Source organism: Herpailurus yagouaroundi, unplaced genomic scaffold, assembly GCF_014898765.1.
Source record: "Herpailurus yagouaroundi ecotype Mexico unplaced genomic scaffold, PumYag 29, whole genome shotgun sequence".
In the NCBI taxonomy this organism is placed as follows: Eukaryota; Metazoa; Chordata; class Mammalia; order Carnivora; family Felidae; genus Herpailurus; species Herpailurus yagouaroundi.
Genome location: NW_024412377.1, coordinates 66,806,290 through 66,818,583, shown reverse-complemented (window position 1 = coordinate 66,818,583; position 12,294 = coordinate 66,806,290). Strand labels below are relative to the sequence as shown.

At 41.4% G+C, this 12,294-nt stretch overlaps 1 protein-coding gene and 1 long non-coding RNA gene across 6 annotated transcripts in view; one reads left to right on the top strand and one right to left on the bottom strand.

The window, feature by feature from the left end:
• Positions 1–12,294, bottom strand: part of MCC (MCC regulator of Wnt signaling pathway) — a 440,272-nt gene that overhangs the window by 307,420 nt on the left and 120,558 nt on the right. The window lies entirely within an intron of this gene.
• LOC121011881 (uncharacterized) overlaps positions 1–12,294 on the top strand; it is a 41,301-nt gene that overhangs the window by 26,337 nt on the left and 2,670 nt on the right. Inside the window, exon 5 of one of the 4 annotated variants that reach the window (XR_005781821.1) lies at positions 11,963–12,157. The exons of 2 other annotated variants lie outside the window; for them this stretch is intronic. This is a non-coding gene — a long non-coding RNA (uncharacterized LOC121011881). Of the gene's footprint in view, positions 1–2,515; positions 2,595–11,962; positions 12,158–12,294 lie in introns of those variants that run through there. One more of the 4 variants, XR_005781826.1, reaches the window with a different exon arrangement.

The window sequence follows — 12,294 nt, the reverse complement described above, 5'->3', positions numbered from 1 at the left end:
TATTAGCAACAGCAGGAGAAATGCAGAGGGAACCCCCGTCCCCGTGGGGCAAAGCACGGGCTGTCATGAGGGTCCGGGTATCCTTTCTCCCACCCAGGCCTCTGGTTGGGTGAATCCGAAAAAAGCATCTTATCTTCCACAAGTACTTAAAAGTAAACATAGTGAACAAACACTTCAAACGCTTAAAAAAATATATACATATGTATGTATACGAACACAACTGCTATAGATCTCACTAATTCAGAAACAAGCCCCGGATGTTTATTCTATGTCCCTTTTATAAATCTAGGGACTCACGTAATCCAGGTTCACAAGGTTATCCCTTTCAAAGAAACGATGACTAGAAGTAATTTAAAGTAAATCAAACTCTTTATTTAGGTTCCTCAGATTCCGTCTTAAGTAGACTCATAAATAATACACTGATGTACTTCTCAGCGTCCCTTTGCTTTCCTCTTGAACTCCGTGCCATGATTCAGTGTCATTGGAACTTTTGTCTTCAATACTCCAGAACTCTGCAAACACATAGTCTCATGGCTGCATGGTCTCTAAAGCTGCTCCCCCAGCCCCCTCTCTTTATCATACAGACCTGCTCCACCTCTGTCAGCAAGCAGGGCTCCTACTACTTAGGAGCTGAAAGAGAGGTAAACAGAGTTAGTTGAAACATGATTCTCCTTAGTGATCATGGCCCAGGGGGCAGCTCTGTAGACTTGGGTAAATGATTTTTGCCTCTGCATATGCAGAATACAAGAACCCTTCACTCACTGTACTTTTCTTCTTCCTCATTCTTTTTTTAAAAGTTTTTTTATTGTGAGAGAGAAAGAGAGAGGTGGAGGGGCAGAGAGAGAGAAAGAGAGAGAGAGAGAGAGAGAGAGAGAGAGAGAGAGAGAATTCCAAGCAGGCTCCCTGCTGTCAGTGCAGAGCCGACGTGGGTTCAATCCCACAAACCCTGAGGTCATGACCTGAGCTGAAATCAAGAGTCAGACGCTTAACCAACTGAGCCATCCAGGAGCCCTTTCTCCCTCATTCTTAACTCATGACTTCATTTGCAAATGGAAAGATGCAAAGCTAGGAAACATTATTCCCCCCAAATTAGGGGTGTATATTTCCCACCTTTCCTTAACCTTGTCTTTAAAAAAGAAAGAGGACATTAAGATGTGAACAACTAACTCTATTGTTAGAGCCCCACTGAGAAGTGATAGGAAGAAGGATGGAAAAGAAACTACACGGAATGACAGACAGGATGCTTGCCAAGCAGCTGACTTGTATTCATAAAACACTTCGGACATAAATGGTTTGTCTGATGTGGAGAAGACTCCTCCCTTCCTCCCCTACACAAAAGAAGGGCAAAGAGATGTGGAGACAGTGCTAATTGTCGGGTGTGTACATATGGGGCCACTGCCCTCTAGTGTACACTTTAAAATTCACAAAATTCCTTTATCCTGGCAAACCAGAGAGGTCTTACCCCAAAGGCAGTAGAAAACAGAATAAAACATGAACCCCTGTTGAACTATTCCGCAGAATCATTTTTTAAGATTTTAATTTTTTTTTAATTTTTAAAAAATGTTTATTTGTTTTTGAGACAGAGAGAGACACAGCATGAGCAGGGAAGGGGCAGAGAGAGAGGGAGACACAGAATGTGAAGCAGGCTCCAGGCTCTGAGCTGTCAGCACAGAGCCCGACGCGGGGCTCTAACACATGAACTGCGAGATCATGACCTGAGCAGAAGTCGGACCCTTAACCGACTGAGCCACCCAGGCGCCCCTAGATTTTATTTTTAAGTAATCTCTACACCCTATATGGGGCTCGAACTCACAACCACAAGATCAAGAGTCACACGCTTCACACACTGAGCCAGCCAAATACCCCCTCCCACAAAATCATTTAAAAAAAAAAAATTTGTTTAGGGGCACCTGGGTGGCTCAGTCGGTTGAGTGTCGACTTCAGCTCAGGTCACGATCTCGCGGTCCGTGAGTTCGAGCCCCGCGTCGGGCTCTGTGCTGACAGCTCAGAGCCTGGAGCCTGCTTCTGATTCTGTGTCTCCCTCTCTCTCTGCCCCTCCCCCGTTCATGCTCTGTCTCTCTCTGTCTCAAAAATAAACAAACATTAAAAAAATTTTTTTAATTAAAAAATTTAAAAAAATAAAAAAAATTTTGTTTAAATGTTTACTTATTTGTGTGTGTGTGTGTGTGTGTGTGTGTGTGAGAGAGAGAGAGAGAGAGAGAGAGAGAGCGCAAGCAGGGAAGGGGCAGAGAGTAAGGGAGACACAGAAGCTGAAGCAGGCTCCAGGCTGTGAGCTGTCAGCACAGAGCCCGACATGGGGCTCGAACTCATGAACCGTAAGATCATGACCTCAGTCGAAGTCAGACACTTAACCGACTGAGCCACCCAGGCGCCCCTCCCACAGAATCATTTTTAAAAATTACTGAGAGAGTAAGATCCAATGGCTGCCTGTCACCTTGCTATCTGTTGATATCCACACTCTTATCAGGCCCTAAAAGTGGATTTATTGTTTCAGTCCAACAGGTTGCCAAAGGGCAGAAGAGATACTAAAAATATTTAACAACTGGTGTGGCACAGTCAGCAGAATCTAGAACACATGCCTGCAAGATGCCAGGTGGCAGCAGTGCCGGGCCCCTGCAGGGCAGTCCTTACCCCTTACAGGCTGAATCATGGGGGGGGGTGTGGGGTCCTGGGAGACAGCACCAGGTAGCAAGGACAGTGGGGGCCTGATACAGAAGTATGCCAATATTTTAATAACTGGTTGTCTGTACTAGGGAGTTCTGGCTGAATGTTAGCTCTATAAAGGAGAGTAGAGGACATAAGAACAACAATCCAACACCACACAGCAGAGCAGAAGAGTGACCCAGAGCCCAGTAGCAAAGATCCGAAGGAGAGGACACAGGGGTCCCTCGTAACCCACCGGCAGCTGTCCCTTCTCTTGCCAGTGGTGAGGGACATCTCCTAGTCCTAGGAGGGCATGGTGGGGTGTGAGGAAACCCACCCTCTAGTCTAGGTTTTACTACTTCTCTCTATGTGACATTAAAAGGATATTTTGATCTGGGCCTCTACACCTCCATTTTTTATTAAAAAAAATTTATTTTTGAGACAGAGAGAGACAGAGCATGAACGGGGGAGGGTCAGAGAGAGGGAGACACAGAATCTGAAACAGGCTCCAGGCTCTGAGCTGTCAGCACAGAGCCCAACGCGGGGCTCGAACTCACGGACTGTGAAATCATGACCTGAGCCGAAGTTGGCCGCTTAACCGACTGAGCCACCCAGGTGCCCCTACACCTCCATTTTTTAAATGGAGGGTTTGGACAAAGGCAGGAATTATTACCTTTTTGCATGATCTGATATTTTCAAGTGAATTCTACATACAAGATTACTCGGCATAATTTTTAACAACATCTTTGAGACAGCTCGTGGCTCATAAAAAAGTGCTCAATATCTGGAAATCTCAAAATCTTGAGAGATGTCATTTCTTCAGAATGTTTTAAGTTTTTGTTTCCAAATTCCACCCCAAACTTATCCACTTGTAAGTAACTCTTGAGGCTTATTTCTGATAATTAGGTGGGGAAAACAGCAATAACAACCACGAATATTTACTGAGCACCTATTTGCATGAGACATTGTATTAAGCCCTTTCTATGCATTACCTTGTCCTATTTCCAGGACCACCATATGAGGAGGGTATAACTATTCTTATTTTGTGAGAACACAGATACTAGCAGAGGCTAAATGACTTGCCCAATGTCAGACATACAAGCACAGTATATGTGGCTGAAGTCCACATCCACAGTTACTCTGCTAGAGAACGTCATCCATGCCGAAGTTCCCACTGGTAAATGGAGAAATGGGAAAAACAAGAACAACTGTGAATTCCTCCATGAAGTTAAATTTACCTTTTCCATGTATTATTTAGAGATGCCTACCTACCTTTGTGCCAAAAAAGTCCTCTTGTTTATGGAATGATGGTGGTATTAGATGGTAGTTTAGAGTGGCTTTTGATTTTTGGCAACATACAAAGTTGGCAAGTCTCAAGTTTTTGACATGTTACTGGTCCATGGATTTGCAATATCTGGGAGTCATTGTTCTCCAGTAGAATGAACATGTGTTATGCAGGGACTCTGTTCATTCCCAAGAGTAAAAGCTTCAAAAGGATGGTATGCCTGTCTTTTGTGCATCTTACTGGTGATAATTTGTTGATAGGGAGAGTCAGGTTATCATTTCTTCACAATCCAAATAAACTAGAGGGGAGAAAGAAGAGGATTCCTCGGCCACCCTATAAGTTGGTTAGTCATTCCATTTGTGACAAAGACATGGAAACAGAAGCTAAACTAAGAGCAGAGGGGGAAAAGTAAGAATAAGTTCAGATTCTGCTAAATAAGAACAGAGAACCTCCCCAGAGAAAACCAATAACTTACACCACTGCTCCTGTATTTGTAGATTTTATGCTAACAATAGCAATAATAGTGAAGCATCCTTTGAGAGCATCTTCATTTTCACAAATAAAGACCTTTGTCAAATTTAAAATTCTTCCTATAACAAGTATTGTAATTTCAATAGGATGTTAGAACTTAATCTTAAATTTATCACTGTGGAGTACTTCAGAGATTAAAAAGTACTTTGAAGGCTTTTTAATAACTCAGTCTTTACGAAGAATTAGTATACACCAGAATAAATAATCTCTGTACAATTATGGAGATCCCCCAAAAGGCAAATAAATATCCAGAGAAATAACTCTTCCACTCTAGTGCCTTTTTTTGTGTGTGGCAACTTCTGTATGCTTCCATGCTATGAAAAGCATGAACTGCAATGATAGTTTGTGTATACATCCATGTTATCTTTTATACTGACCAAGGATTGAGCTAAGGTGACTCGTTTGTAAAACCTGGCAGAGCTTGCCACCACTGGTTCCAAGTTTTCCTGGAGATGTAAAGAATTTCTTTGGGACTAAGGGATTTACAGGACTCTGTATTTCTTTCTATTCCCTTCCAGGAAGCACCAGCTTCAGGAACTAAAACACATAGGGAGATTTTTCTCAAGAAGAGAGTTGAAGGTGGTGGGGTGGAGGTAGGTATAATAGACAAAGAATAAAAGGATGTGTGTGTGTGTGTGTGTGTGTGTGTGTGTGTGTGTGTGTGTGTAGGTGTCTGTGTGTTTATTTCTTGTGAAGTCAGCTAACAAACAGTGTAGTCTTGGCTTCAGGAGTAGATAACCATGATTCATCACTTACATAAAACACCCAGTGCTCATCCCAACAAGTGCCCTTCTCAATCCCTCCACCAATTTTCCCCACCCCCATCAACCTTCAGTTTGTTCTCTGTATTTAAAAGTCTCTTATGGTTTGCTTCCCTCTCTGTTTGTATCTTATTTTTCCTTCCCTTCCCCTATGGTCTTCTGTTAAGTTTCTCAAATTCCACATATGAGTGAAATCATATGATATTAGTCTTTCTCTGATTGACTTATTTCCCTTAGCATAATACCCTCCAGTTCCAACCACATTGTTGCAAATGGCAAGAGTTCATTCTTTTTCATTGGCGAGTAGTATTCCATTGTATGTATAAACCACATCTTCTTTATCCATTCATCAGTTGATAGACATTTGGGCTCTTTCCATAATTTGGATATTGTTGATAGTGCTGCTATAAATATTGGGGTACATGTGCCTTTACAAATCAGCACTCCTGTGTCCTCTGGATAAATTCCTAGTAGTGCTATTGCTGGGTTGTAGGGTAATTCTATTTTTAATTTTCTGAGGAACCTCCACATTGTTTTCCAAAGTGACTGCACCAGTTTGAATTTCTACCACCAGTGCAAGACGTTTCCCCTGAAGAAAATGATTCAAAGTCCTATAAGAAATAAGAAAGCGGGGCGCCTGGGTGGCGCAGTCGGTTAAGCATCCGACTTCAGCCAGGTCACGATCTCGCAGTCCGTGAGTTCGAGCCCCGCGTCGGGCTCTGGGCTGATGGCTCGGAGCCTGGAGCCTGTTTCCGATTCTGTGTCTCCCTCTCTCTCTGCCCCTCCCCCGTTCATGCTCTGTCTCTCTCTGTCCCAAAAATAAATTTAAAAAACGTTGAAAAAAAAAATTTTTTTTAAAGAAATAAGAAAGGAAAAAGCTAGTACGAGGCTGACTGGGTCTAGCCTAATCTAAAGGTAATGACGGGGTAATTTACATGGCAACCAGTAAGTGCTGCATTTGTTAACTCCTACCCTATCCTATCCTATCCAGCAGTAAATAAATCAAAAAAAAAAAAAAAAAAAAAGAATAGAGTGTCAAAGTATAATTTTCAATAAAAGGAAAAACCATGACATTCATATAAATATAGAATGAACATTCTATATTTTTCTAAGATTTATTTAATTTATTGAAGAACCTAGCAGGATGGTAATGCTGATTCAAAGGTCAGGAGTCACCATGCTCAGTCGGTTGAGCATCCGACTTCGGCTCAGGTCATGAACTCATGGTTCGCGAATTCAAACCCCATGTCGGGCTCTGTGCTGACAGCTCAGAGCCTGGAGCCTGCTTTGGATTCTGTTCCTCCCTCTCTCTCTGCCCCTCCCCCGCTTGCGTTCTGTCTTTCCCTCTTTCAAAAATAAATGAACATTAAAATTAAAACAAAAACAAACACAAAGGATAGGAGAAGCTATATAAACAACGGGGAAAATGCTGGAATAAGACGTCAAAGTTAGTTACGAAACTGGTTAATGGGGACGCCTGGCTCGCTCAGTCGCCATTATGACTCAGCATATGACTCTTGATCTCGGGCTCATGAGTTTGAGCCCCACATTGGGTATAGAGATTACTTAAAAAAAACTGGTTAATGTCTTATCAGAGCAAATAAAATGTGACATTTGAGGTTATATTTTCTGCTTGGAAAAAAAATAATTTGCATCTTTACCTAGACAAAAATCATTTGATAATTTACCAATCTTCTGCAAATTCATATCCAGATTTATAGAGTCTAGATCCTAATTAATAATGTAGTGGAGGAAAAATAATTTTCCCCTCTACCCTTCTTTTTTTTAGATTTTATTTTTAAGTAATCTCTACACCCAATGTGAGGCTTGAACTCACAACCTAGAGATCAAGAGTCACATGCTCCATTGACTGAATCAGCCAGGTGCCCTCCCTCTACCCTTCTGAGTTCTTAGTGGAGACCTCTATAATAAATAAATTAACAAGAGGAAAAGAACCAAAAGTTTATTAACATGTATACAATGGAGATGCCCAGAAAAAATGAATACCTCCCTGAGGTGGCTTAGAATTCAGGATTAAATACTATCTTAATAGGGAAAGGGTAGGGGGATATAGGACTCTCAGGGGGAGAGTAAACGACTTTTAGGAAAGATGAATGGGCTCTTAGAAGAATAGATGGAAGGAATGGCAGTTTGTGATCAAGTTTGGGTGTGGGGTCAAATTCTAGTCTTCTCTCCTGTAATAGGAGTCAATTTGCTCTAGTTGATGAACTTCCGAGAGGGGATCAATTTGAGTTCCTTTTGGAGAAACTCCTTTAGTCAGATAAAGGGAGTTCAGAGAAAGTCTCTCCCGGAACTTGCTGTTTTTTCAAGGCCTAAAGCTCAAAATAGTCAAAATACCAAAGTGGCACATCTGGAGGTGACATGTCCTTAACTCTGACACTCATATTTTGGGGTGGCATTTTCTATTCTCCTTCATTTGTAAACAGTAAGCCCAACAAAGCTCCATCTCCTGTAGCATGAGATGGCTTGTAAGGGGCTCTAACAGGACTTTGAAAGGGCCACCAGTAATCCTTCTGTTCCAAAATGTTGACAACGTCTTGACAGTTTTCACACCCCTTGATTCTAAAACACCAAGGCAGCTGATCCAAACAAGAGGGAGATAGGATATGGATGGTGGCAGCTGAAAAGTATTAAAAAACCTCAGTATCCCATACTTGGAATAAAGAAAAGGGAAACAAATCAAAAGTTAGCATGAAACATGAGACGTTGGTCAAGTGGTTAAACCAAAAAGGCGACTCTTATCTGTCTCACCACTACTTATTATTTCCTTATTTACTGATAAATTCCTTATTTATTTACATACATTTTGAAAATTTTTCTGTATTGGCTGAAATAAGTGGATTTGGAGTATTCCTCAAAGTAATATCACTCTGAACTCTACATCAAATAAAGTTGAGTTAACAGTGAATTATATTAATAATTATGATCATATAGAAGATTTGCATGATAATGGACAGCATTTTAACTCAACTTCCAACACCTGTATGTTATCACCAAAGAAAAAAAAAGCTGCTTGGACTGTTGGCTAAACAGAGTAGCAAAACTTGTTATGTCCGTTTTTTTAAATGTTTATTTATTTATTTTTAGAGAGAGAGAGAGAGAGGTCATGCACGCACACACTCGCATGAGTGGGGAAGTGGCAGAGAGAGGGAGGGAGAGAATCCTGACTCTCGGCTCAAACTCAAACTCATGAACCGTGAGATCACGACCTGGGCGGGAATCCAGAGTCAGATGCTTAACTGACTGAGCCACCCAGGAGACCCGTTACTCCCGTTTTTTAAATTCACTAATTGTATTTGCACAACTCATAACTGTCTTTTTTTTTTCTCCTTTAAAAATGTAAATCACAGCAGACACTGGCACAATGCATAGCTCACTAGACTTCTAACACAGGGGAAAATGTAAACCACTTTTGCAAAAAGACTTTAAGCATGAAATTAAATCTTTAAAACGGGCAAATTTGAAGCCAAATTGTCCAAAGGATTCTAAAGGAAGCTGGCCTTGGACAACAGGATGCACAGAATTACTCCATCTGCATCAAATTGAGGCAACTCTGCTTATAATGTCATCATTTGAAATATTAGGGAAAACTCATGAAACAGCGATAGCTGGCTTTTCAAATAACAAACAACACAAAGTCAACTGGATTATTTGCCTCTCCATATAACCCACTAATTTGTTTATTTACTCTAATTCAGCTTCAATCATTTGGAAGTAAATGGTTCAAGATTCTGATAAGTTTCTATCAACCCTATATTCTAGACACTTCTGTAGCTCCTCTCAGAAATCCAATATTTTATTTGTACTGTCTCAATTCTCTGAAAACCTAAAGGGTGATAAGCTTGCCCTGTGCTGAAGAATCTCTTATTCTTTGATTCTGAGCAATCACTCAGAGCCCAGAAGAGGGTGCTCACAGAACAATCTGCTTGCTTTAACCACAGCCAGGATACATCCTCTCGACCAAAGGTTTCAATATGGTAATCCCAAATTAGGCAAGAACCATAATGATCATAGCATCTTAAAATTACAAAAGGAGAAATGGAAAGTTCCCTAAATTAAAAGCAATTCAGGGATACATAAACAAAACTGGTGAAGACCTTCTATTTTTTTATTTTTTTAAAGTTTGTTCATTTATTTGGAAAGAGAGAGAAAGCATGAGTTGGGGAGGGGCAGAGAAAGAGAGAGAGAGAGAATCCCAAGCAGGTTCTGTACTGTCATCACAGAGCCTGACATGGGGCCCTAACCCATGAACCATGAGATCATGACCTGAGCCAAAGTTGGACACTTAACTGACGGAGACACTCAAGCACCCCTGAAGACATTTTAAATGAGGGAATATGGGGAGACAAATGATGACTTTAACTTTTCATTAAATTTCTGTATTGATTCAAACACTTTATATCTTGTGCATGACTTTTTTTATAGTATAATTACTTTTCATTAACATCAATTAGTTAATGTCTTTATTAGTAAAAATTAATAAAGCTGATAATGAATATTTGAAACAAGTAGCGTGGCTGAAAGAATCTATCAAGAAATTGGTATTTTCTTGAGAGGTTTATCAGTATTGTAGCTAGAAAATAAAACTTCAGTATGTTTTTTATTTTAAGTAGGCACCATGCCCCACGTGGGGCTTGAGCTCATGACTCTGAGATCAAGAGTCACACGCTCTACCAAGTGAGCCAGGCAGGTGCTCCTGTTCTATGTCCTATACTGAAATATGTCACTACTCAGAACCTAAAGCATCACGATTAATACCCTCTTCCCTGAAATACAAATCTTTGGAGAGAAAATCCATCAGAGAACAGATGGTACCCCTTTCCCATTGCCTCTCTTCTTTACTAAACTCCCCGAGGGTCTCATCTTGCTTTGCTGATAGCCATATGAATTAGGTTTACACGGTACTGGGAGTTTCGCCGCTGGCCTGTGGTAGCTTGGTGCTAAGTCAATTTAGCTAACATGGAATGTTTCCCAGAGTTTTTTTTTTTTTTTTTTCCTGTGTGATTCTTTATGGCCACGAGAGACATTCTGTGTGAAATCCAGAAGGTAGAAGTGAAGAAGTCATATTTTTTATGCCCTGGACATTATTGTTAATCTGCCGCTAACTTACTGGTGTATCAGGCTTGTAGCAGCTCCAGGTCCCCCGGGTCTTCTCTTCCTGCTTCTCTGAGTCCTGGGCTGGGTATGTGTGCAGCTCCATGATAATGGGTGCCAACTTCCCCTGCAGGGTCACCCACAGCATTGGGGTTGGTCATAGTAAGAGATAGAAGTGGGTTCCAGTGTCTCCTTATGGGTTCCAAGTTGTCCTCATGCATGCTGGCTTGTCTTTGCCTCCTCTACACCCAGCTTTCCTTCTGGTGTGCTGATCTGACAGACTTAGAGTAACTTCAGGCTCAACCCTAGACATAGAGTCAACAGCCTGCACAGATCACTCCACCAGCTCCCACATTCGTGTAAAATCTACCCCTTGTAATAAATCCCTTATTCTATGTCAAGTGCAGCCATCTGCTTCTCAGATGAAACTCTAACTGCTATAAGCTTCTATGTACATCACCATCTTGTTGCCTTTGCATTCTGAATAGTGTGTTGAGCCTCAAACTCATAACATCCACTGTCTTCGGTAGAAGGCAAAGACAGGTGGTATTTGGTTGTAGGAGAAAAGGAAGGGATGCTTAGAATGGTAAAAGTTTGTAGAGTAAGCTCCCAGAAGCTTTTCAACACTAAAAATGCCTGTTCCAGTTACTGATTTCCTCTCATCTCCAAATCCATATTTCCTTGCCTTGCTTTGTGATGCTGAACCTGACCCTGTAAACATTTATTCCATAAGAAGCACTGGAGGGACACTGGACGAAGAAGGGAATTCTCATCCTGGTTTTGTGGTACTCTTCTCCCCTGCTTGCTCTTGGGGTGGATGGAGGCCAGACGTGCACGGACATCCAGTGGTGCTCACCCCTAATAAGTTTGATGGCACCATTTGGGGGACTTTCCAGTGGGTTTTGCCACCACTGCAGCAGGCAGCTTCCCAATGAATTCCTCTCGCACCTTGAGGGGCACCTTCTTAGTGATGCTCAGTGAGTCTGGCAGATGCCCAAATGGGTAGCTTCCAGCAAGTTTCCTACTTACTAGCCCCCTCCTGTAGCATCTCAGGGAATTTCTCTGCCATCCAGTGGTCCCCAGCCACTCCCTTTCAATGGAGACAGGTGAAGAGAGGGCCCTCTTCTAAATTTGTTTCTTCCTTGAGCACCACGCCTCAGCCTTAGAGGGAGTGGGTACTGTTTACACGTGATACTCGTGTGTTCATTAGAATTTTCTTTACTCCTTAGTAGGTAATCTGCTACTAGTTAATAATTTTTATGTCAGACGTCCCCCGTGTGAATTACTGTGTGCTTTTTGGATGCTTGATAAAATGTCTTTTGCTCTTAGTAGCTATTAAAGAAATAAAACTTAATCTTATTAGTTCAGGATTTGTTTTAGAAGGAACATAAATTATGTGTAATGTGAGTGCATAAGAGAAGGGATCACCCAGGTGTGCAGTTTAGAAAAGCTATTTGTTTTCTCTGGCCACCTCTACTAGGTGATCCTCAAAATGGGATCCATGGTTCCCTGTGAACAAACCCCAAGTTCACTATTGCTGTGAAGCAAACCACCCTAAAAATAATGGTTAAAACCATAATCATTTATTATTTCTCACGTTTGTCAGGAAGACTCCAAAGTCACACAACAAATGGTGAAGATACAGGAAAGGGTGAAGAATCAAGGCTCAAAAATGCACCCTACCACAGGGTCCAGGGATATTACCAAAGGTCTGCAAGTTTAAACGGTATTTTGAAATTTGCAATTCAGTGAGAAAATAAATAATGTGATCACCTTGTGATAATGAAGTCACAGAACTTCAGTGCCTGCATTTGCATTATGGTCCTATTCTCACCAAGGAATCGCCTTAAGGGAGCGTGTACCTCTGTTTGTGGAGTTATAGTTTCTTTCTTTCTTTCTTTCTTTCTTTCTTTCTTTCTTTCTTTCTTTCTTTCTTTC